Below are 23,160 nucleotides of genomic sequence, written 5' to 3'. Positions count from 1 at the left end.
ACAAATGGACAGAATGGGCACAGAGTTACAGAATCACCAGGGTTGGAAAAGACCTCCAAGATCATCCAGTCCAACCATCCACCTAACACCAATATTCCCTACTGAACCATATTCCCTCAGTACAGCATCTAAATGAACACATCCAGGGATGGTGACTCAGTCACTTCCCTGGGCAGCCCATTCCAGTGCCTGACCACCCTCATGAGATCATATGCAACAGAACTGCATATAAAGCACATCAGAAATCTTGTGGAATCAGAGTATTCCACGTGGTCCAGAAGGCAAACAAAACATTACTCCTTTTTACTGAATAGCTTGGAGATCATCCATACCAGTAAAATCCAGGACTCAAGGATGTAAACACAATTAGGTTCAACCTCTTCTCCAAAATTCCCACTGTTCGGTTTGAAAAAGATTGACTCATGTTTCAAAGGCACGATGAAAATATCCCTTCCCCAAGGATGGTCTTTCACAGCCTTGGATGGGCGTCGTTTCATTCAAATATATACATCTAAAACTGAGCTCATCTCCAAAGATTCCTTCTACAATCTCCGAGATACATCCAGCACAGCCAGCAGAGCTCAGAATGCAAATCACCTGACATCAGAAATCCTCTGAAATGATGTATCTTAAAGCATCGTAAGAATCGCCCCCTATTTCTCGACGTTTTCTATATAGGAAAGTGTCAGACTAGTCATTGCTTTTTATATTAAGAACATTTAAATTCAGGTAACATTTGTCCCACCTGTTCAGTTCAGTAGTTAATTTAGATATTTGCTTTGTGTAATTCACAAGCGTTGATGGATAAAAGAGACAAATTTGACCTCCAGCAACTTCATGCTAACACAGAGAATAACTTCAGGTTAGTTGTTTTCTATATTTCACTATCACAACCAATGAAATCTGCAAGAGAAAAGTTCTTATGGACACAGGACCACCAAAGTCAGTATTTTACGTCTGCTGAAAATGCAGCCTACACCTAAAGTCTTCTCTTTTGACAGAGCATATATTTCTGAAATAAGGAATCATGATTAAGGGCAGGGAATACATCCTTTACCTAACATGAAATGTTCCAGTCTGGCCTCCTGTGAACCACAGCAGTTTAGATGAGCTTATACTTCAAGCTTATCAGTTTCTCTCCCATGCTTACCAAGGAGACCCTAAACAGACAATTTCAACTGCGAAGGACTACGCCATACACCATCTGGCAGGTGAGATTAATTCCATTCAGTAATAGAATCATAAAGGTTGGAAAAGACCTCTAAGATCATTTAGTCCAACTGTGCACCCACCACCAATATTGCCCACTAAACCACGTTCCTTAGTGCCACAAATACTAACAGACAGACTGTGAAAATTTTCCCAGTGTATCCAAGGACATTCAACCTAGAGAAACACTGACCTGAGACAGACAACATAAGACATGCTAGCAATACCAGAAGCCAGCCTTTTGTTCCTCTGAATGTTTTATTTCTGCTTCCAAGGCATGGAGATATTAGAAATTCTTAAATTGTTTAAAAAAAAAAAAAAAGTTTGCTTTAGTTTTACCTTCAAATCAACTGTTTTATCTGAAATGAAAGAAAGGAGGGAGGGAGAGAAGGAAATAAAGGGAAAGATTTGAGACAGACACACAGCATACAAAATTTCAGCCCAGACAGTAAAAGTTTGCCAAAGCTACACTCAGCTGATTAGCAGCATCTTATTTTGGGAAGCCAATTAAGGTCAGAAAGTATGAAGCATCCCGCAAAGAATTTTCTCCTTTTCTCACCAGTCCTTTCCTCACATTACATGAGGTCAAGTCTAAACCACCTTCCAGCCTTCATTTTCCCCAGTGTTGGTTTTAATGTCACCTGAATGCAGGACAAAAGACACCAAAGAAACAATGCTTTGAGAGTAGTGATTGTAAGCAAGTTTATTTTGGTTAATTGCTCAAAAAAATTAACTAAAATCTGTGGTAAGACTTCAAGGTGATACTATGATGACCACCATGTGTCCTTGAAGTACTTTAGAGGTGTAGATTCTTTGGAAACTCATTAGGACAAAGGATTTTGGCCAGCATTTTTGCTATTTCATGGTAGTATATAATAAAGCAGCTCTCCATTATTCCATTACTGTATGCTCCACAAGAGAGGATTTCTTCCATCTATTCAAACAACTACATCACTCCAAACTGCTCACAGAAACACAATACCTGCCCATCCTAGCCAGTGTTTTACAAAAACGTTTTAAAAAGAAAAACAACCTAAGAAAGAGAAAGTGTTATTGATCTCCAGCACTGAGGAAACCCGCTTCAGCAGCCTCCAAAGGATGCAATTTATTAAGAAGAAAAATAAACACGTCCCTAAGCCCTCATTTCCATCGGCTGCATTATTAATGACCCTCTTGCCTTGCAGATGGTGAGGACCGATGTACAAACAGGCTTCACAGGTTTTCCCATCCCCTGAAAAGTGAAGAATTAAAGGTGGGCCAGTCGTGCAAATCAAAGGAGAGACCATTGGTGCTATGGGAGAACTTGCTAGAACAACACTGGCTGGAGTTTAATGGTTCATCTGCACATTGGCTGATAGCCTGCTAACTTCATAGAATCACAGAGTGATTTAGGTTCAAGGAGGCTTTTAAGATCAACCAGTTCCAACCTCTCTGCCACGGGCAAGGTTGCCATAAACCAGATCGGGCTGCCCAGGGCCACATCCATGGCCTTGGGCACCTCCTTGGGCACCCCCAACTTCTTTGGGCAACTTGTTCTAAGACATCTCTGATTTTAAACATAATAGCAGTCTCAGAGACCCCATAGCTGTAACACAAAGAAAGTCTGAGTCACCTTTACTTATTTATTTGCTCAGCCCACTTTGATATATATCAGGCTCCTTCATTGCCTGAAACAGTATTCTGCAGCAAAGACCAGCATCTCATCTTAGGCATCAGGCAAAAAAAAAAAACCACCCAACCAACCAACACAAAACCAATAAACTAACAAACAGAAAAACACTCTGTCTCTACATGCAGAAAAGGTAAGTTCACATTTCAGGGTATTCCTGTCATTGCATTCCAAAGTTCACGTTTGTCCCTAGAGTTTGCAGCCAGATGGAGGAAATGAAGCATGGGACGAGTCTATGTTGTTCTGAAATGTGTCACTTGATGGGGAGAGCAGGCTAGAGGCACCTAAGGGAGAGGGAGGAAATGCTCCTCTTTCAGCAGATAAAAGTAAACATCTGATAACCTGAAGTCAGCTCAGTGAGAGTCTCTTAGAGAAACTGAACACTGTTTATGATGGAGTCTGGATAAATGGCTGCTGTTTGACCTTCCTGAGAGAACCGCATGTTTTGGCTAAGACTGCCTTGTTCAGGAAACAGTCCTGAAATGAAAGAGTCGTTTGAGTCATTAAGTTCTTTACTAATGAGAGTGGTGAGGTGCTGGAACAGCTGCCCAGAGAGGCTGTGATGCCCCATCCATCCCTGGAGGTGTTCAAGGCCAGGTTGGATGGGGCCCTGGGCAGCCTGGGCTGCTGTGAAATGGGGAGGTTGGTGGCCCTGCATTGGTGGGGGGTTGGAGCTTTGTGACCCTTGAGGTCCCTTCCAACCCAAGGCATTCTGTGATTCTGTGATTGAGGCAGAGAAGAATTGTTAAAGTAATATTTTGCACATTTTGTGTCAGCGTATGTCTACCACTGAGATGAAACCGAAGCTTTGTGGCATGGTTTTAAATGTCCTTTTGATTGTTTAATTGAATACAGCATTGCTTGGCTCTAGTTGGTCCCAAAATCTGCACAGTATTGTTTCTGTTTCCTTGGTGGGTAACGGTCACAGGCTTTGCAGAAATAATTCTGGCTCCTCTTTTGTGTGGGATGGCTGTATTATGTGTTATCCTCAAGCCAGTTACGAAAATTAAAGGCTATGTGAGTATGTAGAATGACATTAAACCAACTCTTCCAAAAAAAGCCCAACCCAAACCAAAATAAAACAAGATATTAGGACTTGCAAGTCGTACATATGTAGGTGAATAAACCCTAAGTGCAGCAATCCGTTATCCAGCATCAGTCATCCAACTCCACTGCAAAAGGACAGAGTCCTCTGTGTATTCTAAAACAGATCAGCACGTCTCTAAAATGAAAAATAGTATCATTTTTTTCCCTTTTAAAAGATCCGTTTGACAAAACAAGCAGCACACAAAACAACCCAGTTTGTTCACTTGCACACAAACCCCAGAGGCAATCCAAGCCTTGTAAGGTTATTTTACCTACAAAGAAACTACAGTGTTGTTCAAGACGCAATGCCTGTTTGCACTAGGGTTACCACACCTATTGCTTGTATCAATGAAGCCAGGATGCAAATGAAAAGCTCAAACTTATGAAGAGATGAGCAGAAACATCTTGAGTGACTTGAGTGAGAAATAAAGACGCTCAGTACTTCACTTCTATGGGATTACTTTAGCTCTGAGTACCAAATATAACTCCACTGACCACCAATGCAGGCAGGAACACAGAATTCTCTCTGTAATTCCTTCACATTGTTTTCCTTTTTGGCTATTTTCCAGCAAGTTAATAGAACTTGTTTCCATTAACCTAAGGGCAGCTGAGATTCCTTCATAAAAACACGTGGTTTCTTTCCTTCTGTTGACCCTCTCTAGAAATTAGTTGCCCACCACTGTGTCTAAATCCTGTACAAAAGCTGACAACAGCTGTCAGCTCTTGACATCTACGTTAGGCTATGAACATCTCACTCATGTTCCAGCCAATCTGTTTGTTGTGCTGGTCATAAGAGTGTTCACAGAATCATAGAATGGGTTTGGGTTGGAAGAGATCTCAAGCATCATAAAGCTTCAACTCCCCTACAGCAGGCAGGGCTGCCAACCTCCATATCTAATACTACACCAGGGTGCCCAGGGTCCCATCCAGTGCTGCCTAAACTAATTCCACACAAGTGACATCAGCAGAAGGGTAGCCAGCAGGGACAGGGAGGTGATTGTCCACCTCTACTTTGCTCTTGTGAGGCCCCATCTGGTCTCAAGCCCCCAGTACAAGGAAGACAGGGAGCTGTTGGAGAGGGTCCAGAGGAGCCACAAATATGGGATGCTCAGGGGACTGGAGCACTTCCCCTATAAAGACAGGCTGAGGGAGCTGGGCTTGTTCAGCATGGAGAAGAGAAGCTGCGGGGTGACCTCAGTGCAGCCTGCAGTGCCTCAAGGGAGCCTGCAGCCAGGAGGGGAGTCAGCTCTTGGAAAGGGGAGATGGCAGCAGGACGAGGGAAATGGTTTGGAGCTGAGGGAGGGCAGCTGGAGGTTGGATGTGAGGGGAAGTTGTGTGCTGTGAGAGCGGTGAGGGGCTGGAACAGCTGCCCAGAGAGGCTGTGATGCCCCGTCCATCCGTGGAGGTGTTGGAGGCCAGGTTGGATGGGGCCCTGGGCAGCCTGGGATGCTGTGAAATGGGGAGGTTGGTGGCCCTGCATTGGTGGGGGGTTGGAGCTTCGTGATCCTTGGGGTCCCTTCCAACCCAACCATTCTGTGATTCTGTGATTGAGGCAGAGAAGAATTGTTAAAGTACTATTTTGCACATTTTGTGTCAGTGTATGTCTACCACTGAGATTCATGATTCTGGAGGTCCCTTCCAACCCTGGCCATTCTGTGATTCTGTGACTCCATGACACGGTTAGCTCCAACAGTAAGGCTCTGCTAACCAAGGACAATCCAACTGAGCCAGTTTAGGGAGTGCTCGTACCACCATCTCAGCATTGTGACAAGATGGCGGGCTTGGCTGGAGGTGGTGCTGCCTTCAGACAGCTCACAGTCACTGCATATACTTCAGACAACAGAATTTATTAAACCCAGGCCTTCACAGGATAGAACTGGTTTGCGTTTGTTTTCTCATATGTATTATTTCTCACTTGGGATGCTCATAATTTTAACTATCAGTTGGTCAATTCATTCTGCCACTCTTGACAGAACTGGTGAAAATGGGACAAGAAATATACTTCAGTAAGAAAACAAGCAGTAAAATCTCTCACTGTTGCATTTGCCATTCAATCAATGTATTCTTATCATGCACATTAATCAGTGAGTGGTCAAGTTCAATTTGTTAAACTCTTATTGTGGCCCTTTTTCCATTCTGCCTGCGTCCCCCTTCCTCAATACATAACCAACATATCATTTTACATCCCAAATGGGTCCTCTGAGATTTAACCTAGTAAATCTTTTAATTCCTAATTTGGTATTCTGCTCTAATACGTTCACTCACAAAAGAGCCCAGAAGGCTGGAACTAAGAAAAATCACTTTCATTTTCTTCGATAGTACTGAGCGGTTTAATGTAAAATACACATGCAGTGCACAGTTTGTGATCTCAGATTTTATCACCCATGCATTTCAGAGCTGAGTCAATCCTGATCAACTTTTTGATGAAAGGATAAAGATTCAAGTCTAGGCTGGAAGTACTTAACAGCAACGGGCTACTGAAGTAAGTAGTTGCATAAGAGCAAGGGACAGCTCACTGGAGAGACTGAAATTCAGCCCCAAACCACTGATGTGAAATGTAGATATCAGCAAGCAATCCAAAGCAGGATGTTAAGTTTAATTAACCTTCCTGCTTAGTTGCCAGTAATTTCCATTTAAATTAATGGTTCAAATCGAAACGTTAAAATAGCAAATGGGCAATCTATATATTAATAAGCACTATTTCTGTCATTTGCATTTTTAGCTTTTTTCCCAAGGGAAGTGTTGATGCTAACTGATTCGTGATGCACAATTTGGAAGTTCTTTCTGATAACATGGGGAAGGTATTTAAAAAGATTTTGAGTGGGTGTACATTTTAGTTATTATCCTAATCCATTTTGCTGTATTACAAAACATGCCATGGATGCATTTTGATTTATTTATAAAAATTCAAATTTTAATCATCATTTACCATGGCAAAATTTGAAAAAGAAATTAGACACGTGTTTTTCAAATGCACAAACCCATCCCCAACATTTTAAGCCCCAAAGCTCTGACTGCAGAAGGAAAAATGATATTCCTCACAATGTTCCACTTTGGTTATAATTACATGATGGCCCGAGCGAATTAGATACCACATGGTACAAGTGAACTGTCTGCACTGCTCCTGGTCACCAGGCTTTGGGTTTTCCCTGCTTAAATACTGGCATTTAAATTATGTTGTAATCTCCTACAATCAATGAAGCAAGCCAAGCACATCCATCATGTGAATCGTATTTTGATGTCAGTCACTCTTTCAGGTACCTAGCTCACTTCTTCAGTCAAAGAAGTTTATGCTAACTGCACTCCAAATTTGGACTTTACAATACAGTTTGTTCTTTAGTACCACCTAAAGGGATTTGCATCTTAGGACTTCCTTCTGCCATAGCTCCTAGTTAGTTCCCTTGTTAGTTCTGTTTCTTTAGTAACATCTCGGAACTCTCCAGGTTTTCCAACTGCACATTTTCTGTACTTGTGCTAATAGCAAGATCTCCTATTAGCTAGTGTAAGCTACAAAATACAACAGGGAAAAACCCACCAACCTTCTGCTGGGAAATGCCAGTTGCATTCTTTGCCTTCTGATCGTATGTAAACCACTACAAGTAGACATGAAGAAAACACTCAAAAATCATTCTTGTTATTGTCACTAAGGAAAAAACTTCCTACGAGTTTACATTCTTTGATATGCAGACAGCTGTTCCAACCAATACACTTCCCAGCTCTTCAGAGAATCAGGTCTGCCCACCAAGCAAGCTCTTTCCTCCTTTACCTAAGCTGAGTGGTTACATCATGTGGAGACTGAACTCTGATGCTCCAGAAAAGTCACAGTTCACACTTGGCAGAACGTGAGATAGAAGAGCCAAGGGATGTCATGGCTCAGCCAAGGGATGTCACCATAGGACACTCCTGCTGCAGTCCAACAGCTCAGCCAGGACACCTAGAATAGCACAGGAGCTCAGGAGCATGCAAGGCACGAGACAGATAAAGCTTTTCTGTCTATTCACTGGTGCTATTTTCAGCCTTGCTTTCCTTGCATCCCCATTACGATTTAGAGAAATGCTGGTAAAGTGACTGTAACTTTTTCTGGCATTGAGGCCAGGTGCCACAGAACAGACTGTGCATGGGTTGCTTCAGTCTTTCAGATGGGCATGTCACTTGTGAAATGTCTGCTGGGGAGGATGTATGTAATTTGGTAATCCTTGAACAGTGCCCAGGCATTGCCAAGGGGAAATGGTTTGAAGTCGAAGGAGGGCAGATTGAAGTTGGATGTCAGGGGAAGTTGTGTGCTGTGAGAGTGGTGAGGGGCTGGAACAGCTGCCCAGAGAGGCTGTGATGCCCCGTCCATCCCTGGAGGTGTTGGAGGCCAGGTTGGATGGGGCCCTGGGCAGCCTGGGCTGCTGTGAAATGGGGAGGTTGGTGGCCCTGCATTGGTGGGGGGTTGGAGCTTCATGATCTTGGGGTTCCTTCCAACCCAAGCCATTCTGTGATTCTATGATTCTGCGATTTTGAGTCCATGAGTTTGCCATGTAGATGCCATGCAAATACCTTAATTAAATAATAATTTAATTACTGTTTAATGATCAAAATGCAGATGTCTGGGATATTATCTAGAAATATTTGATTCCTCAATGTATCTCAAAACCATATCCCCTTATATTCCAAGGGCAAAACAATGTGTTCTGCTGAAACTCATCAAAACAGGGACAAGCATGCAGATATCCCATCACCCGCTTCACTGAAGAATCAGAAGCAAATAACTCTGAATTCTTTGAAAAGAGATACAGCTTATAAGAGTAAGCAAGGAACAGAATTATTCAGTTTAATCGGCAGGGACTCATCCAAGACGTGCAGACAATGGGCCAAATGGAATACATGGAAAGACTCCACCAATATAAAAACATTTCAGAGCTTTGTAAATACTTTCTCGTTACTGCTGACAGGTGTCCATATCAGATCCTATCTCCTAATGCTCCTTGGCAGGAGCTCACAAAGGCTTATATACTACTGTATTTATCCAACAGACAGGGTTGCTTCTGCTGTGTCCTTAGCTCCTACCAGTCTACAGTCTTCTACTGCAGAAGCATAACTTGTCTCCATCTAATTCTCCTTTGAGTGGTCTCTTGTCCAGAAATGCTTAAAAGGTCTAAAAGCAAAGCTGTTCTGGCCAAGCAAACAGCTGGACCACAGTGAATCCATCTGTCAATGGCAACAGTTCAATAACCACTGAGCAATCCTATACCCATGTAAAAATCTATATGTCCAGCCAGCCAGGAGCCTTTGCTTTTATGCTAAACTCATCACCCATCTCTGTATCTGAAGTGTTTTGTCAGCTACTAGCTTATGAACAAGGAGACTAAGGAAATTAACTCAGTATCCCATGAAAGCCAATGGAATTTCATAGCGGTGGCAAGGAAAAGAAATCAGAATCATAGAATCACCAAGGCTGGAAAAGACCTCCAAGATCATCCAGTCCAACCCTCCACTTACCACCAATATTTCCCCACCAAACCATGTCCCTTAGTACAACGTTTCTTAAACACTCTGGGTGTTTCTTGAACACAAAGGAACTTTAATGTTACAAATACACTGCTATATAAGTCAAGACTGGGACCCTTCTTTATCCTTAAGTTTAAGTAACGTCATCATTTTTTCCCATTCTTATATATTGACTGATCCCCAAATCAGAATGGCCTCATCCAAGATGCCTGTATGGGAACAGACTCTGGGCTGTGGTTTTCCCTGAGCACTATTTGAAAAGTTGCTGCTGGCATTTATTTATTAAACAATTACTAAATGCTACATAGCAGTTCATTTGGAAATCAGATTCCTCAGGTATACAGCAGACTCTTCTTGCTTTCCTCCCATTACAGCAGTGTAAATTATCTATTTTCCCAACCACTTCGAGCCTAATTGGCATTCATGACAGTGCTGAATCGAGCCAATGCACCACTGCATTTTTTACTGAATCTTACTGCAAGCAAATTCTTCCACATCAAGGGAGACTTATTTTATCTCAAAAAGACAACAGAAATTTGTGTCATTACATACCATAAAAATAAAAAGACGCATTGCAAAACCTGAACATTTGAAATAAGTTTGAGGATGATATTTTGCTTCTGCGAGCACTCAAGAGCTCCGAGGTGGTACATCTGCAGATTATTTCTTATTAACTATCAGTTTGGGATAATGACGATATTTTTAAGAAATCTTTGGGAGGAAGAAGAGAAAATATTCACACTTAAATTCTATAAATCCATAAAGGATTATTATTATTACTATTATACTGTAAATGCATTAACCTTAATGAGTGGCAGACCCATTATTGGGTCTTGGCTTGGAATGCCTTGCTTTGTAAATTCATGAGGAGAGTTAAGGGAATGTCACAATAGTAAGTCAAGTTGACTGAGGTGGAATAAAGGAATATAATCCTATATTCTTATGATCCTTAGCAGAGGATTGTTAAGAGTTAGGGTATTATGGTTAGGTTGCACTTGAACTTGATGATTTCTTCACCAAAGGAAGGTCATGCCTAACTAATCTTGTGGCCTTCTATGATGGAGTGACGGCATTGGTGGACGAAGGGAAGGCGACTGATGTCATTTACCTGGACCTGAGCAAGGCCTTTGACATGGTCCCCCACCACATCCTCATCTCCAAATTGGAGGGAAGTGGATTTGATGGGTGGACGACCCGATGGATAAGCAATTGGTTGAAAGGCCGCAGACAGAGGGTGGTGGTCAATGGCTCTATGTCCAGGTGGAGGCCGGTAACAAGTGGTGTCCCCCAAGGGTCTGTCTTGGGACCGGTGCTCTTTAACATCTTTATTAATGACATCGATGAGGGAATTGAGTGCACCCTCAGCAAGTTTGCTGACGACACCAAGCTGAGTGGTGCGGTTGATACGGTGGAAGGAAGGGATGCCATTCAGAGGGACCTCGACAGGCTGGAGGGCTGGGCTCGGGTGAACCTGATGAGGTTCAACACGGCAAAGTGCAAGGTTTTGCATTTGGGCCGGAAGAACCCCAGGCACCTGTACAGGCTGGGAGGAGTGGTCCTTGAGAGCAGCTCGGCAGAGAAGGACCTGGGGGTCCTGATGGACGAGAGACTGAATATGAGCCAGCAGTGCGCTCTGGCAGCTCAAAAGGCAAATGGGATCCTGGGCTCCATCAGGAGAGGGGTGGCCAGCAGGGACAGGGAGGTGATTGTCCCTCTCTACACGGCTCTTGTGAGGCCCCATCTGGAGTACTGTGTCCAGGTGTGGAGCCCTCAGTACAAGAAAGACATAGAGATTTTGGAAAGGGTCCAGAGGAGGGCGACTAAGATGATCAAGGGGCTGGAGCACCTCCCCTATGAGGACAGGCTGAGGGAGTTGGGCTTGTTCAGCCTGGAGAAGAGAAGGCTGCGGGGTGACCTCATTGCAGCCTATCAATACCTGAAGGGAACCTACACCCAGGAGGGGAGTAAACTCTTCAAAAGGGCTGACAACAGCAGGACTAGGGGAAATGGTTTTAAGTTGAAGGAGGGAAGATTTAGGTTAGATGTTAGGGGGAAGTTCTTTACTAGGAGAGTGGTTAGGCCCTGGAACGGGCTGCCCAGGGAGGTTGTGGATGCCCCGTCCTTGGACGTGTTTAAGGCCAGGTTGGACGGGGTCCTGGGCAACCTGATCTGAATATGTATGTTGGTGGCCCTGCTAGGCAGGGGGGTTGGAACTACATGATCCTTGGGGTCCCTTCCAACCCGGGTGATTCTGTGATTCTGTGATTCTGTGATTCTGTGATTTTTAAGGTCTTTTCCAACCTGAGCAAATCTGTGATTGTAGAAGTGATAACTTGCAGAAAGCTGTTGCAATGCAGATGTCTCATGTGCAGTGTTATGCTTTTGCAAGAAAGCTCTTGCTGCTGTTAGAACAGCATGTTGAAGACATCAACAAATGAAGAAATTCGTTTCACTCTATGGACTGATTCAACTAAATAGTTTATTTTAAAAGAATGTGAAGAACATTGGTAGGATATTTGCTGAGAGATGTTAAGAAATCAGGGTAACCTCCTGATTCAGTGCTTTTGTAGTAAGGCCAAGTTAGAACAAGCAGGAAGAATTTGTTTGACAAACATCTCAGCACTGTTCCTTTTAATGACACAGGTTACTTCCTGCAGCTCATTGCACAACACAGAAGCTCCTCCAAAACTGCTTGTGGTAAACTAAGAAGGGAATATTCCAAACAGCAGGTGGAACAAAGTCATGCTGTACTTAGACTGATTTTTATTGTTACTTCTGGGTCAATAAAGACGAGCAGTCTGCTGATACAGACGATAAAGAATAAGGTGTGGAATCAAAGAGAACATTTTGTAAAGCTTGGCACAAAATCATAGGCCTGCCAGACATGCGTCTCATCTTCATGTTAGCTGAAATCACAGCGTTAATAGAAAAAGACTAAATCCCAATGCCCAAAGAGGACACATAGTAAAAATGGTACAGAACAAGCATGGCAGGTGAGAGAGAAGAAAGTAGTCAGAGGAATGCATATTTGTTTACTCTTTTGCTCATTTGTTTATCTAATGGGCTGGCCAATATCAATGCCTCATTTTCCTGAATACACAGGAGCTTGTATCTTCTTAAGGGAGAAGCTGTTTGTGGAAGGTCAGCTTGAAGAGACAGCACTACTGGCAGCTCCATTTAGAACATGAGATATTATTCTTTCTTTGTGTTGTCTCATATCCATCATTTTGTTTAGCCTTTGTGATCTTAGAATACAAAAAGATGCCGGGAAAGTTGCTATAATATTTAGAAGTGCTGCAAATAGAGGCAGGAAGGTGATGGGATGCCAAGTTGGCCCAGCAGCCATGAAAACGACATACTGAGATGCATCCTGAGGAAAAATGGAGATCACTGTATGTTGAGAGGACTTGTAGAAATGCAAAACAGCAAGACAGGTTCAACCATCTCCAACTGTATCGCTTCATCTTCATCATGTCTGAACTGATGCTTCGTCTTCTGTCGCATGACCTGTGGTCCAACCTTTAACCCATGGCAGCTGAATGCAAATCCTGAGGCACTAAAGTTGGCCATTCTTCAGAGTCTCACAGAAGCAGAAGCACACAAGAGCAATGCATTTTGGAAACTGCGAGGACATAAATGAAACTCTACAAATATTTTGCAGGCTGGAACCAGGACATGAATCACAAGCTTTAGTATTTTGGCTTAAATCCCCCCAGACTGATCTATAAAATGCAAGTTTGGACATGCTGTTACAGAGAGGGCTGTGGATCAGTTCAGATAGGGAGACAGAAATGCCTGCATCTTCTTTTGAATCTGGTCAGTTTCGATAAAACTGATAATCCTATTTGACTTTTTAAGACTTTTTAATCTCATTTGACTTTGCTTGGTTTACCTGGCCCTCCCACATCACTTCCTACCCAGTATCAACTATGAAGTGATAGAGGAAAAGCAAAAAAGATGTTCAAACCACATGGATAATCTTAGAAATCTCCTTCGGGATTCCACTGCCTGTAAAGACAGTGCATGAAAAATGGTCATGATTTCCAACCCTGTACTCTGCAAACACAAAAAATTACGTTTAGAGCAAGTAATTATAAGCCAAGTGAAAGTGAAATCGTGTAAGATTACATACAAATGTTGGAAAATTCAAACTTCTGACTTAACTGAAATGAAATGTTTGAAATTTCAGTGCTTTGGTGTGTGACATAGCATGGCACAGTCTGTCTATCAAGCAGAATATTAGCTGAGAGTTTCTCCAACAAAATGGATGCCACGTTGGCATTCAAGTGAGTTTCTTTTTTCTACCTTTCAAGAATACAGGCATGTGTTACAAATGTTCTGATGGAAGTTGTGTGGTTGAGCTACCACATTTCCTTTCATATCCTGAATTCTTACACATATTTCACTTGTTAGATTTCCATGCATAGATTTGGCAATGGGTCAGACCTATTGGGTTACATAATGCACTAGTGGTGTGCATGGAATTGGTGCACAGTAGCCCGAGAATACACATTTATCTCAGTCTCTTTGGCAGGGTAGCTGAATTAGCCTCAATTCAGAAGGGACAGTGGAAAGGAAAGCAAGAGGTCAATGCAAGAATCTATCAGGAAAAAATATAATTAAGACAACGGAGTTGAAAGGGAAGCTCGTAGTCTGGACAGTCTTTTATTGCTTCTGTTTGGAAGATGTGAGGCTTGTTTTATCAGATCAGAAAGCTACAGATCAAACAGATCTCCAAAAGTTAGAAATCTTTCAGGGAGAGCTTTTCTTTCAGAAGAGCTTTAAGACATCGGTCCTGTTAGAATAATATTAAAGCCTAGTGCTTGGAAGCATTTTGCTTTAAATAGGTCATGTTTTGCTTTAGTAGCCTTGGACACAGCTCCATGTCTTTTGGAGACTGAAAACTTGATGGAAAAAATAAAGCAAAGAAAATCCATACAAGCCTTCACCAAAACAAGTGTGGAGCTGATATTATTATACAAGAAAGCTTGGAGAAGCTGAGACAACTGTGTAGGAAAGTCAGCGGCACTAAGGAGATGGGGAACTTCAACCCGAAGTCTTTTTGTACCAAAGATGGGGAAAGCTAAGGTAAATAGAATCAGCATGGACCGAGTGAGCAGCAGAAAGAAACAGGGTCAAGGTTGAGGTACAGGACGGGAGTACTTCAACTGTAAATGACAAAGAGGGATAAAAAAAAGCTTTTGGATAAGTCAATCACAGGATGATCAGCAGCTGCTTGTGGTAGTTAAATCTGGAGAAAGGCAAATGAAGCATCAGGGATGTTCTAGGCAATGTAATTCCAAGAGTGATCTGGAGCCAGGTAGAGATACTTGCAATGCAGCCATTCATTCATTTCACAGTGTCTTAATTGTGATCTTCAGAAATAGCAAGAGCAAAGGGCATTCCCAAGACCTGTGTGAGACTGTGTGCAAACAAATACTTTGAGTTTCTACTAAGAGCACCAAGGCCACAACGGACCACTCTCATTCTAAACCACAGAAATGATTAGTAACCCAGAGCAAGATTTGGAGTGCAGATTAAACCACATCACTGGTATTATTGTGATAAATAGGCTAAAGAGCAATGGAAGTCACTCTGTGGTAAACACCTGAGTTCACTGTCAAGAGGAACATACCTTTGATAGACACTTCAGAATGCACACCTATCTTTACATGCCTCAAATCTGAAAGCTCCATCTCATTTTTGGTCAGCATTATAGAAAACACCACATTAAAAGACCTGCATGTCTTCCGTGCAGAGGACAGGGTGTGAAAATCCATCAGGGCTATATATTTGTTTGGGAAACCAAAAAGGCTGCGATACTCATTTCTTCTCCTCTCTCGTGTAACATTCAGATTTGGATGCCTCCGAAGGCCATTTCCCACCACCATCATTACTACAACCTGCTGTGGTGCAAAGAGCAGGCCAAAGGGCAACAAGCAATAGAATTTAGACCAGAGTCCAAGATTTGAGTGGCGCAGAGAAGCAACTTCATTCTTGCTAATATTGGCTTTTCATGGCACTCTCTCCCCTGCCCTCATCAAGCACTATTCTGTCAAATGAAGTTTATTCCAGCTGTTCACCCACTGTACGTAATCATCTCGGTTAACTAACCCATTCACGAGCACAAAAACACCATCCACGCTGTCAAACTTCATGCAATTCGAATGAATGAGAGTGGATTGTGGGATTCAAGGCTCGGGTGACAGCTGTGACACATTCCCAGCCTTAGTCATGATGAACTTAAGCATCTGCGGTATTTCTGATGCTCTCTCATCTCCTCTGCATCTTAAGTTGGAGCACAAAACTGGAAGAAATCCAGAGATCCAGCTCTCTAAAACACAGGAAATGAGTAACTTTACTAACTTTAACTTGGTCTTTTATATAATGCACTTGTGCTGGCTTCTTTATGTAATTTGTTTCTAGGCCAACTCTAAGAGAGAAAGTCTTGCTTTGTGTCCAACATCTTAGAAATGAGCATACAGTGTACTCATACTTGGCTTTTGGCACTTGAGTAGTATCTCTTTAAGAATTTATATATGTATATAAATGCCATCATGACAATTGCTTTTTAAAAGGATTTTTTTTTTCTTGCCTAACAGCATGAATGTTATCTTAATTTGTAAGTAGTAATTTAAAAATTCCTTTGCAAACAAACATCAAAAAAAAAAAGTAACAGAGCAGAAATATCAGTGTGGTAATTTAATAAAGCCTTACCATTCTAGGAAAAGGAATTTATAGTTAAGGATATCTTAGTTATTTTAAACTGCCTTTCCAAATAAATATAATCTCTTTCTGCTGTAGAGAAGTATCTGCTACTTACTGCAACTTTAAGTCTAGCCTACATACCATTGTGCTGTGAGTGGTGCATGTATACATTTATTTTTTTCATTATTTGAACTGCTGTAAGTATTTTTACAGCCCATAGTGAAGGAGGAAGGATCCAGTTAAACCCATTTATCAACTGACAGTTGGGTCGTGCTAGCTTAGGACAGAGGGTGGATGCACTGTAACAAGAAAGCATTAAGCTATTGATTTATGGCAAAATCTGGCTTTCAGGTCACCTAATTTCAAGCATATCATGTGCACCAAGCTGGCCAAAATGTATTTTGCAAGGTGCCAAGCTTAAGCAAAAGAGGTCTGGTCAGCATCCATCTGCATTTTCTTGCAACATATAATGTAGCTATTCGGGAGAAGAGTGTAAGAGATCAGGCTTGGAGCACTGCAGAGCTTCTGGCTGGCTCAGAAAACAGGCAGCACGAGCTCGCATCTGCCTGCAGAAAATCATGTCGCCGTCCTGAATGTTCCTCTGTCCTCATGCATCCCCACCTGCTCATGAAACGACACACAGGCTTCAGCTGGCAGATCCCTCCTAGAAATTTGAAGATGTTAAGTGTCAATATGCAGAGGAAGCATCTGAGATCCAAAGTGATCAGTGAATTAAAAACAAAAACAGTCCCCCCCAAAAACAAGACCTGCAAATAGATAAGGTGTTGCCTGGGATGTACGGCATGAATTCTCCCTGCAATGGACAGGCTGCGGCTGCTGGCAGTTGGCTAAATGGAAAATGGGGGAGAGGAAGCTGGGGGGTCACAGCTGCAGGTTTGGGCTGTTCAGAAAACGGAGCGTTTTCGCATGATTTGCTATCGCTATGAGCTGGCAAAAAATAAAAATGAAAGCTGTCTTCCTTGTGAGCAAAGATGGGAGCAAGGGAAGGATTATCCTTCAGAGGGTTATCTCTGAGATAGCACGGGACCGCATGGCTGCTTCAGCATGTACAGCTCTGTGCTGCAGGAACCCCTCCAGAGGGATTCATCCAACCCCGTCGGGATGAGATGATGCACCTTGCCCAATGATAATACAGGGGTGTGGGATTAGCCTGGATGGGCCCTTAAGTGAGAGGAGACTGTTTACATTGGTGGATAGTGATAGGACAAAGGGGAATGGTTTTAAACTGAGACAGGGGAGGTTTAGGTTGGATATTAGGAGGAATTTTTTCCCCCAGAGGGTGGTGAGGCACTGGCACAGGTTGCCCAAGGAGGCTGTGGATGCCCCATCCCTGCAGGCATTCAAGGCCAGGCTGGATGTGGCTCTGGGCAGCCTGGGCTGCTGGTTGGCGACCTGCACACAGCAGGGGTTGGAGCTGGATGAGCATCGTGCTCCTTTGCAACCCAGGCCACTCTGTGATTCTATGATAGACAGAAGTCAGCCCCGACTGCCCAACACTTGTGAGTGAAAGCCTTCCTCCAAGTGAAATGAATGACAGCTCAGTAAGGGATCCCTTATGGCCATGATTTCACATGGAGAGTGGGGCAATTTACACCTCATTACATGCCTGCTCCCTGAAAAGGGGCAACTCAATATTGCCACGTTTCCATTCGACGTGACACTGTCCTTAAGAATTCCCAATAAGTCAGATATTTTGTCCTTGGAGGGATAAGAAAGCAGCAAAACGTCTCATCCCGAGGAAGCAAAGAATAAAAACCTGGGCTATTAACCCACCATACAGATGGAAAGGACTTTTCCTTCCTTAACCCTCAGCAGTACTTAGCAGGGCCAACAAATCACAGATAACAGCCTATAATTATCCTTCCATTTGCAGCTCATAAGCAATTGTGGCCCATCATTCTCTAATCACAACGGCTTTTTGTGGACTACCTCAACAGCAGACAAACCAACCTTCACCATGTTACCTGTTCAGCTCTTAAGACTTCAAAATTTCCCATCCACAACATGTTATAAACAGAAATATTATAATCACTGTTCCCAGAACTATTATTAGGAAGAAGGAGAGTTAAACCATACAACCACTTATCCCCTTTTAGTTTTCTAAGTGCTGGTTTTAGGGTGACTTATGAGTCACAATAATGCAAATACAATATATACATATATATACAATAAATACAATAATGCAAAGCAGAATTGTTGATAAAATTTGTTGGTTTTTTTTTTTAAACATCGATTTTAAGTGGAATTGTCCACGCTTCTAAAAAACATAAATTAAAAATCTGCCAAATGAATACATCAGAGAAATTTGAGATCGTAGCCCTAACACATGCCCTGATATCCTAACCCACCCAAGAGTGATACCTGAATGAGCAGCATGCAATTGCTGGGATGACCCCAGGGCAGATAAACTCTGATGTTAAATGCCAATCAGTTCATTTCAGGTGCAACTATGTCAGGAGAGCTTGGATTCAATGCTAGCATAGAATCAGAGCATCAAACAGCAGTCCCTGCAACTGCTCCTTTATGTTTATGCTCCTTTCCAAAAGAATATTCCCAGCACAACAGCCATGTCAGCTTTACATGCTACAGCGTTTGCATTTTTCCTTCAGGAATGGAATGCTTTAGTGCCCTGAAATTACTAATCCAGTTATGCTACAGATCAGGCCGTCATCTGAATACAGTCGTAGAATCACAGAATGGCCTGGGTTGAAAAGGACCACAATGATCATCTAGTTTCAAACCCCCTGCTATGTGCAGGGTCACCAACCAGCAGAGTAGGCTGCCCAGAGCCACATCCAGCCTGGCCTTGAGTGCAAACGAATTGAAATGAATTAAGTGAACAAGACTCAGAGAATCTGTCTTGTTTTACAAGGGTTCTTAGTTTGTTTTGTGGAGATAAAGCTTAAAGCCAAAGAAGCTGGATGGACAAACTCTGAAAGCAAAAGGTGGTCGGAGAATAAAACACATGCAAAGTGTTTGTGTGTGTGCAACCAGCAAAGCGTTCTGAAAAAGGTCTGCCTTCCTTCCCATGTATTTGTGCCCACTCAACAACAATCCAATCTGTTTCAACAGCCACCACAATTCTAGCACTTGTCAGTGATCCTCGACAACCAAATACCTTTCTGTATGCAAAGCACTTTAAGAGCAGAGCAGAGCTGTAAATGTATCCCATCAGGGGACGCCAAGTATATAGGATAGCAGCACTCTGAATGAAGGTTAAGCAATCCTTGCCCACTTATTATCAGTAAAAATGACTGCAGTCGTGGATAGGATGAAAGAGAGACTTTCTAACTGGTGCATTTACACTCCTTTTGGTAGATGTGTTGCACTTTTGCATCGGTGTGGAAAGATCCTGTTGAGTTCAGCACGCACTCACATCTCTACTGCCTTCACAAGTGATGCAGGATGCTTGGATGTCAGATGTGCAAGGAGAACTGGGAATGGAAATAAAGGAACACAAACCAATGCAAAAACATACTCTGTTGATGTAAAGGTTGGTTTCTGGGCCAAGTGCTGGGGTGAAGTAAACCCTTTATCTCCACTGACTGCTATATTCTGCCATCAGCTTACCTCTCCTGAGAATCACAGGGGAAAAAAATGGGAGTAAATGGGATATTTCTGCATATCTTTCAGCCATATATGACAGACAGTGTGATGGTGTCATGTGTTTACTTTTTCTGTGTTTCTTAACTCAAATATTCTGGTTTCATCAGAAGATAAACTGAGCTAATTTAGGAATTAGACTGTTTGTACTAAGTGTGCTCAGAAGGAAGGAAAGAAAAACAAAATCTGCTATATTCAAATGAATCAGCCTGGGGACATGGGGCTCAACTGATCAAAGGCGTAGGCACATATGGAACTCAACTCCAGAAAAAATATCTCCAGGATGCCGGCTCACTCAGCCAAATTAAGAGAGATGCAATGAAAAAAAAAGCCTAAATGTGACCATTTCAGAGATCTCTGAGCTTCTCTCCTTGGTAGCATCCTACAACAAAGCTTCTGCCTTCGTGTTGATGAGCTTCGCATGCATACTGACATCAGCAGAGCTACAGGCGGCTGTGGCACCGCCATGAAAACAGCAGACATCATAAATCTGCAGGGAGATTTAAGGTTACTCACAGGAACCCCAATGGAAGGCTGGAGCCAAGAATCAAGCACAAAACCAGTCCCTGTCTGAGGTAACTGGCTTTCTGAGAAGCCCCCCACAACCTCTGAGCTTGCTCAGTGCCGATGGTTATCCTTCCAGTCGCTGCAGACATGCCTTGGGTTGGAGAAAACAAAACAACACAAACCCTGCTCTCTGTGATGGCCAAGATAGATTGCCACCAGGACAACAGAACAATCACAGCTGTCCTGACTGAACAACAAAGCAGCATCCCCTGTTCTCAGAACATACAGACAGGAAAAAAAAGCGATAGGAACAATAAGAAAACCATCAGCCAGAGCTACAACCAGGATACGAGCAGACATCAACTTTAATCCAACTGCTGCTATTGCACTGAATAGCATTCCTTAATTATCCATCAAATTGGAGCGGCGTTGCTTTACTCGTCCTTCAGGACAACTTCATTCAAGGCAGCTCCAGCGTGCTTCACATCAACCAAGAATGCTTGTATAATGCATATGGATAATTATTTATCCATAGCTATATCAACACCACTTTAAGGATTTTACCTTCCTGCTATCATTGACAGTAACCTTAAGCAATCATACATTCACTCTGATTAACCACAGAAACATCTCCTGACTGGCATAGGCAGAACACAGCACCGAGATGGCTATTGGACCCAAATAACATCAGACAAAAATCTATTTGTTGTTTGTTGACAATGACAGATTAAAACAAACAACAAATAAATAAACAACAAATAGGAAAAAAAAAAACCATCTTCAATTACATTGCCTGTCACAGCATCGGTCCAACACATGCGTTGTAATTAGCAAACACAAGAAGGATGGCACTCCATAATGCCCTGAGAAAGAACCAGGTCATTTTGCCACCTTCTTCGTTTCGGTGACTATTTTTTATTACTATCATAATTACCTACAGAGCAATTCCGATGAATGCTTCACGTTAAGGGCCAGGTCCTGTTTACCAGCAGATCAGATGCAGAGGAAAGCTACTGACTCCCAGGGAGTTCTTCCCAATGTACTCCTAAGTCAGCGGGATGGATCATCTCACCACAAACACCACTACGTCTCCAAACACATCTGTCTCTCTCTTTTTTCATGCATTTTCCACACCTGACCACCACGCTGCATTATCCACTCCCTAGCAGTGAACTCTCCAGATTCCAGCACATACCTGAACTGTTTGCATGCAAAAAAGTCTGCCTACCCCTCTCCCTTAAGATATACTGTGCATAAAACTGGTATTAGAGCCAGCTGTTCCAATGCTGATAAGGAGAAGTGCCCAGAAGCATGCAAGCAGAGGTCAAAGCCACATTAACAGCAATTTTTACTACGACCCCGCAGTGAAAACAGAAAAGTCCTGGTGCACCGGCTGAAGGGTGAACTGGAGTTTGCGTGGCAGGTGAAGATGCAGAACTGCAAAGGTAGCTTAGAGGTTGAAAATGCCAACAGCGGGTCTGTTAGCAATCAGGTTTTATTTACCAGCCATATTGTGTTAAAATCAGACGTGATCCCCATACCAAGCACGTTAACCTGTCACCGCTTGCAAAGGGAGATTTATTCGTTCCGAAAGAAACCCATCTATCTGGCGGCCGCATTCTCGGAGCCTGGCAGGAGGCAGAAAGCCTGCTTGCCGTTCCCCCCCCCCCCCCCCCCCCCCCCAAAAAAAAAAAAAAAAAAAAAAAAGCATTCTCAGGACATGGGGAAAATCAGGGAGAAGCCGATAAATCACTGTCACTCCGAAACGAGCCGGCTGCAAGAAGCTGCTCTCGGGCATCCCCGAGCAGAACGGCTCCCCAGCCCGGGAGAGGCCGGAGATAAGCACTTACCATTGCAGCAGGGATCCGTCCCGGTGCTGGAGATGCTGCATGCCGCCGTGCCGTGCCGGGGCGGGGCCGGAGGGACGCAGAGCTGCTCCGGGGGAACGGAGCGGCCGGAGCCGGGCTGCCCCCGCCGGGCTCGCACCGGCCGGAGGAGGAGAGGAGGGGGGGAGGGAGGGGACGGAGCCTCCGGAGGGAATCACAATTCCTCCTCCCTCGCCTGCCGGTCATGTCCAGGCTGCTTTGCTCAGGGGATGGGCCAGGTCCCGGCCGTGAAGGAATTTGCCATCCCTAAATCCAAATAATAATAATGATAATAAAAAGGCAAGAAGGCAAGCCGGAGATTTGCAAACTTTTTTTTTTTTTTTTTTTTTGGGGGGGGGGGGGGAGGAGAAGGGGGGTCGAAGAATCTTTTTTTTCTTTTTTTTTTTCTTTTTTTTCTTTTTTTTAAGGGAGTGTTATTCTCGCTCGGGAAGCGGGGGGGGAGGAGAAGGGGATTCTGGCCGGCTCGGATGCTGTGTGCCTGCGGGTCGGGGCTGTGCTGTGCTCCCCCCGTACCGCTGTGTGTCTGTCTGTCTATCTGTCTGTCTGTGCGTGCGGTTCTCGTACCCAGACAATGCTCTGCAAAACGAGCTGCTCCTGCAGAGAAATGCAAACACCTCCTCCCCCGAGTGCCTGAAGAAAGCAAAAGGGAAGCGGAGCCAATCGCCTCTCCTCGGCTTCTTCATTAATATGGAGGAGAACGAAGGCACCAATGAGGAGCAGAGGGAGGCGGGGTGCTTATTAAATCGAGTTTCTTAAATCAAGCACTTCACCACCACCCCCGTTTGTTTTGTATTTTTTTAGTTGTTGATTTGTTTTTTTTTCCCCCTTCTACCTCTCCCGGTTTCTCCTTCTCGCTGTCCCCTCAGCACCATCTGTGCTGCCTCGCCGCTTGATTTCGTTTTAATTAGCTGGGCAGGCTCGGCAGAACGGGGTGATGGGGTGGATGGAGGCAGGCATTGCCCCTGGATGGGAAGAGGT

At 43.5% G+C, this 23,160-nt stretch overlaps 1 protein-coding gene across 11 annotated transcripts in view; it reads right to left on the bottom strand.

Moving 5' to 3' along the window:
• ADCYAP1R1 (ADCYAP receptor type I) overlaps positions 1-22,806 on the bottom strand; it is a 130,532-nt gene extending 107,726 nt beyond the window's left edge. For 9 of the 11 annotated variants that reach the window (XM_048951615.1, XM_048951619.1, XM_048951618.1 and 6 more), the window contains exons 1-2: positions 22,747-22,806; positions 22,147-22,428 (exon numbers count right to left, since the gene is read on the bottom strand). The gene's annotated coding sequence lies outside the window, so the exon portion shown is untranslated. Of the gene's footprint in view, positions 1-21,230; positions 21,488-22,146; positions 22,429-22,746 lie in introns of those variants that run through there. The other 2 variants (XM_048951617.1, XM_048951616.1) reach the window with 2 other exon arrangements.
• Between the last annotated feature and the right edge of the window lie 354 nt (positions 22,807-23,160).

This window comes from Lagopus muta, chromosome 7 (assembly GCF_023343835.1).
Source record: "Lagopus muta isolate bLagMut1 chromosome 7, bLagMut1 primary, whole genome shotgun sequence".
Taxonomy (NCBI): domain Eukaryota; kingdom Metazoa; phylum Chordata; class Aves; order Galliformes; family Phasianidae; genus Lagopus; species Lagopus muta.
The sequence above is the reverse complement of the archived record's forward strand: the minus strand, read 5'-3'. Positions and strand labels throughout refer to the sequence as shown.